The sequence below is a fragment of the Cynara cardunculus genome (assembly GCF_001531365.2).
Source record: "Cynara cardunculus var. scolymus isolate 2C chromosome LG 12, CcrdV1, whole genome shotgun sequence".
NCBI lineage: Eukaryota > Viridiplantae > Streptophyta > Magnoliopsida > Asterales > Asteraceae > Cynara > Cynara cardunculus.
Genome location: NC_037539.1, coordinates 19,716,134 through 19,722,619, shown reverse-complemented (window position 1 = coordinate 19,722,619; position 6,486 = coordinate 19,716,134).

The window sequence follows — 6,486 nt, the reverse complement described above, 5'->3', positions numbered from 1 at the left end:
CGTATCAGTGAATACACTTTCCATCGCATCATCCATCGATCCGCTGGTTGTACTTGGTCCATCGGTTCTATGGTTGGTCTTTCCATCGATGCTCTGGTTAGTCTTTCCATCGATCCAGACTTAGTCTTTTCTTCCTTGATGTCTTCATCGATCTTCTGGTTCTTCATCACTTATTGTTTTTCATTACTTTTTACATTTTACATTATGGGGTTTAACAAGTTCCTTACCTTCAGAAGTATAGACACTGCAGTGGTTAGCTTTAAAACAAACTTCCATATTTTTATCATAGACTTGACCTATACTAAATAGATTATGACCAATTCTTTCGACATACGAGACTTTCTTTATCAAGAAATTTCCTGGAATCTCATCACCATATCCAAAGATAGGCGTGTATTGATCGTTTCTAAACCTTACCGTTCCACCAAAAGATTCAATAAAATTAGACAATAACTCTTCCCACCAGTCATGTGTTTCGAGCATCCAGAGTCTAAGAACCACACATGTCGGTTTACCTGCACATTGAATCAGTTGGATTTAGGTACCCATTTCAGTATGGGTCCTTTCATATTTGCCCTAGTTGGTGGTATGCTATAGTTACCAAACCAACTTTCTTTGGAAACGATTTTATTTTTAATAGAAGATTTAACAGTATGCACAAAATGACGAGCATGAAAAGAAGTCAAAGTCACAATTTCATCCCATCAACAATAAGAACAACGCATTTTGCTTTTCTCAATATCAATGAATTCACTGAATGAATATTTCTTTACATTCACAGTGTTATTGAGTACTGGATTTGCAAAACGGTTCTTCCTAGGCTGATCAGATGATTTTAGTGTTTCTACACGTGTAGATCCTTTAACTTTCCAGATACTCATTATCTTCAGTGAATTATCTAAAACATGAGAAACAAAATCATTAGCTTTTGTTTTACAATGAGCTTTATGTTTTAGAATTTTATTAGCACTCTTCTTCTGTTTCTTTGAACTTCGTTTGATTTTATTCTTTTTGTAATAAACATTCTCAGAAACAGATTTTTCATGAAAAACTTTTTCATAATTAGAAGTCTTGTCCGAGTCCGCAGTCTTTTCATTTTTGTTTAAAACAAAATCTTCATGACTGGGCAGTTGTGTAGAGAAATCAAACTTTTGACTAGGCAGAAGTATCACACGAAAGTTTTGAGCATGAAAAAAATACTCAAATTCAGCAGGTTCCTCTTTAACTTTTGACTTTTCAAAATCTTCAATTTTATTCAAAATTTCTTCTGTTTCTTTTAAAATCTTTTCCGGTTGAACAACTTGTTTTTCTAAAATTAAAGTTGGACTATAAAGTTTTTGTTCAACAAGTTTTGATTAAAGTTCTACTTTAGAATAATTGTGAAAGTAATCTGTTGAAAGAGCAGGAAATTGATTTTCATAGCTTTTATTTAATTCAGAATATTCAAAAGGAACTTGCATTTTATCCTTTCTTTTTCTATTCAAATCTTCTTGTTCTTCAACCTCATATAAAGATTTTGTAAATCCGATCTGATATTATGGACCGAGGTCAAGATATTCAAATTTATTGATTGTAGAAGTGTAATATAAAGCTTTCTTCAAACGATTTGGATTCTCATAACCTAACCCTTCCCTAGGATTAAAAAATCTGGTCTAGGTAGGGTTGTTTAAAAAATAGTTTGATCAGTTTACCCTCTCTTATACAACTTTTCTTCTAGGGCTTTTAGTTTTTCATTAAAAAGTTTATTTTGTAAAGTAAGAGTGTTGTTCTTTCCAATCCTGATCATCATTTATTAACTCCAAAGATTTATATTTATCATATGAGTCATATATTTCACATTTCAAGGGATCTGATTTTTCAGAAAAAGTTTTGCTCTCAGATAACAAAGACTAAGCCCATGCAAAATTTCCAGCGGTTTCACTGTTTAGCTTAATGTATCTATCTTGTTGCATTTTAAGACCATTTTCTAAAGTAGCAACTCGATCTTTTTCAAATTTGAGTTTTTGCTGAAAATCTTGTAATTTGAGCATCATTCTTTGCATCTGCTCAAAGCATGAGGATTTAAGTACCTCATCACTAGATTCTGTTTTTTCTTTTTCATTGTTAGATAAATCTATTTTAGTCCTTTCCATCAAACAGATATGAGCAACAACATCTGATTCTTCATCTTCATCAGTCAAATTCAGCCAATGATCATTGTTAGGACCTGTAAATTCAGATTTGGTATTTGATCTCTTACTCTGGATGATCTTTAGGACGATTATATTGCAGCGGAAACAATGATAAGAACACAACAGAGTAATTAACCAAGAACACACAGATTGATATGAAGAATATGAACGCAATAGAATAGCTTCAAAGGTTTTTCAATTGATTGAAAATATMGACGATTACAATACGGAAGCACACTGAATTACAAAGGCCTAAGCTGCTATTTATACTAGACCCTAACGACCTTTCAAACATGACCTTGACGTGTGAAATCATCCAAGCCGTCCAAATAACGTCGATTAAAGACCTAGTCATGAGAGAAGCACATGCAGCTAACAACCTTTGAAAAACAGCAGAACAGGACAAATGAATGCAAGAAATGACTAATTGAAAAAATTACAAGAGGAGATAAAACTCATCCTCTGAAAAGAATTACATAAAATTGAAAGAAATACAAAATTGTTGCTCAGGCCTATCTATAACAGAAGATTAGTCCACAGCAGAGTCTGGATAGTCGTCTACGGCAAACAGCAGATCTGACTTGATGGTTCTGTAGATCTTGAATATCCATTCTCTGAAGGAGAGTTGAACTTTAATCACTTCCAGAATACCAGACACTTCATCCGCCCTTAGATGCCCTCTGTACACCTCTGCTGCCACTTGGTTAAACACCCACTCAAGAGTCTCTGTCGCATATTTGTTCACCTCTGTGGGATGAAAGAACCTTAGAATGTCATCCTTGTCCAAGAACACAAACCCAAAGACAGGATTTTGGACAATAGTGTTGGGATGACATCTAAGTAGCCAACTTGGCCTGTTCTTCGGAGGGGAAATCTTCAATTCTGTTTGGGCCAACCTCATCGCGATATCGAAGCCCTAATGGTTGTAGTATTTCACTTGAGCGCGCATAACTTCGATTAGCCTTCTGAGCGATATAGAATAGCTTGACCTCCTCTCCATGTATTTGTTAAGAATTTTGTACAAGAAGATAAGATCAAATACACAGAGGTTGTGGAGGTCAGCATCTATGAACGTGTATAGGTTGCCGTCATCCCTCTTCACCACATATTGAGCATAAAGCATGGTCTTCTTCAGCATCGTCCTTGGAGAAATTGTTTCAAGGGAAGTTATCACGTGCTCTGAGAAGACTTGCTCGCGTGGCCTAGTAGGTTTTGAGAAGTGAAACTTCGCAGCTGCAGAGGGTATGCCTGAAGGCTCTGGGTCGTAAGGGGGCTCTGTATCCACGACAGAGTAGCGCCACCGCAGAATCTCCTCCACAGTGGTTACAGGCTCTGTGCGCACCTTCTTCGTAGGGATTTTGCTCATCGAATCAAAGATCTCATTCACCCTTCCCACTATGGCAGATTCTGGCACTCTGGTTTCTTCTTCTTCTAGAATCGGCCTCTGGGTAGACCCCTCTGCTAGGATAGGTTTGACAGTTCCTAACACAGCGTCGAACGTACCCGTGGATGTTTCCTCCTTCGCCATTTTGGAGGATGAGCCTTCTCCAGCTCTGGGGATAGGGGCTCTGCCCTTTCTTGCTTGAGCCTCTGCCAAAGAAGCCTTTAATGCTTGAACGAGCTCTGGGTCATCGTACTCTTCTTCGTTTATCTCCTCTGGCGTTTCAGAGCTCGACCCCCTCTGTGGCGACTCACCTACAACTTTGCCCTTGCCTTTCCCTTAGGCTTTGGTGCTTTGTCTTTTGAGAACAGGGCAGCAGAGTCTACTATCTTTAGTGGTTTGGCAGAGGTCTACTTCTTTGGCTCTTCAGCTTTCTTCTCCGTCTTCTTCTCCCCCTCATGACGAACATGGTCATCACCTCCTTGATCGTCATGGTGTTTGGTGGCTTCTGCCTTGCCAGAGATAAGGGGAGCCTTCTTCAATCGCCTTAAGAAGCTGCTAGTGGGAATCTATTCTGTATTATAGCTTTCTCTTCCTTTCAGTCCGATTCTAGTAGCCGCCTTCTCCATTTTCTCGATCACCAGCTCTGCGTGCACAGAAGCGTTGTTTATGTCAATCTCTGAGGCCCACTTCATTTTAGAGAGACTTCGATAGATTTTGCTTCTGAAGGAGTCACCCTCTTTGACGAGCTTTGAAGTACAGTCTCTAATCGATTGGTTGGAAGCTCGGGCTTCTTTGAGAAGTTGATCTGTATACTTACGCACGAGCTCTCCTAAGGCTTCAACCATTGCATCTAGCACTCTGCGAGTGGCTAGATGGTTGATGTTTGCCCTGGAGGATTTGGAGTCAATGCTGTAGGTGACCGTAGAGGAGAACATGCTTTCGATCTCGTCTTTGAAGGTGGAGTAGTCTGTGTAGCCCGCAGAGATGAAATCAGCAGCAAACTGGGCGGTCACCTCTGATAACTCTGTCTTCAGCTTCTGGATTGAAGAGGGGTTGAGTGACAGAGCGCTGAAGGCTTTTACGAGGTCGTCTTTATGAAGTACAGAGCTCTGAAGAGTTAAAAGTGTTGCCTTGTGTTCTGACATTGTAGATGTCAACTCCTTCAGAGCCTCTGTGATTGGAGCAAAGGCCTATGTCGACGATTGAGAGGTGAACAAGCTTTTCAACTTGTCCAACCTCTGGAATACCGCTGTGGTGAAGGTTTGTAACTCCCCCTTCGTCACATAGGTATTCTGGGAACCTAGATCACCAACACATGGTGACCTAGTAGCCTTGGAGTATGAGGCACCCTCAGCGACTGGTTTTTAGAAGTCATCTCGGGGACTTCCACCGGATCCTCGGACTTCTCCAAGAGGAGAGCCTACCAGTGTTCTGTCGATATCGTGCCTTGTAGGTTCAGAGCCTAACACGGTAGAGGGATCGAGTGTGGAGTTTGGGCGTTCTAGACCCTCAGTCTCTATGACTCTCACATATGCCTCAAAGCATATTTTGGTTGGTCACTCAAGTGTGGAGAGGCAACGGATGCCTCTTTGGGTTGTGACGAGCCCTTGAGCGATTGGACTCTTATTTTAAAGCCACCATCCTTTTGAGAGGATGTTGGAGTAAGTTRTGGTTYCCGGGTAGTGCATTCGATAGAGGACGGAAGAATGTCCTCTGCGAGGTTAGCTTGGGTTGGGCTCAGCGTGTGCACGACTTTTTCAATAGGAGATCCTTCTAGAACAGGGTCCCTAGAAACGTGGGTTGCACTGGGAGGGGGGCTAGAATATGTGCCTTGGGCATCTTTTTCTCCCTTTCCTATCTCCACCTTTTCTTCTTCGTCGTCTAATACGACCTTTGTCCCCAAATTAGCTACTTCCGTAGGCGCTTTAAACTCCTGTTGAATTTGGAAGATAACATCTTGTATCTGCTTTGTAGGGGACTCCTCGTGAACCACCTTGCGCAACCTTCTGCGCTTTGGAGTAGCCTCTGCAGGGCTCTCTTGAATAGCAGCCTCTGTGACCACAACCTCTACGGGTTGGGCCTTCTTCGATTTCTTTTTCTTAGGCTTTTGCAGAGGACTACTTGGACCCTCTTTTTCTGCGGGTCTCTTTTTCCCTTCCTTTTTCACAGAAGAATCAACACCCTTCTGTGTCTTCTTTGGCTTCTTTGGTGGGGGACTTGCTACTTTAGGTCTTTCCTCACTCACCTGTCTAGCCTCTGCTGGCTCCTCCTGTCTTCCCTCGACCCTCATTTTTTCCACTCTCTCTCCTAAGGGGATTCCTATCCGTGGAAGGGTTTCAGGGACCGGCTCTGGCCTCCTGTATCCACATCTGTATGCCTTCCTATCTCCAGGACTAAGGTATTTGAGCATGGCTTTAGATAGAGGTATGGGGCTTCTGTACCCTAGGTCATGCTCTGTCGGGTGGAACTCCTTCAATGTATACAGTCTGGCGTTAGGCTCGACAGAGGGCAGCTTGTCGGCGATCATTTCCCCAAAGACTAGGCCAAAGAACCTTTGTAGAATAAGGTTTGGATGATTGAGGTCCTCTTTGGCCTTTTTCTGCGCCTTTACTTTTGACTTCTCACCCCTCTGTGTAGCGCACTTCTTCTTGATCAAACCCACCATGTCTACGAAGATGAGCTGTGCGTAGTCGAGGGGCAGGTTGAAATAAATTCCATACACAATGGAAAGCATTGCGTGAGAGGTCTGGTCATCGCTGCCGACCTTCCCTGTTAGATAGTAGTTCACGATCGAGAATAGAGTATTCCAGATTGGGGGTAGACCTTTTCACAATTTTGGTTTTGGCAGCATAGGAATGAAATTCAAGAAATTGAATTAGTTCATCGTCTGTTGGGGTTGGGGCGAAAGCATCCATTTGGAGGGATTCCAAG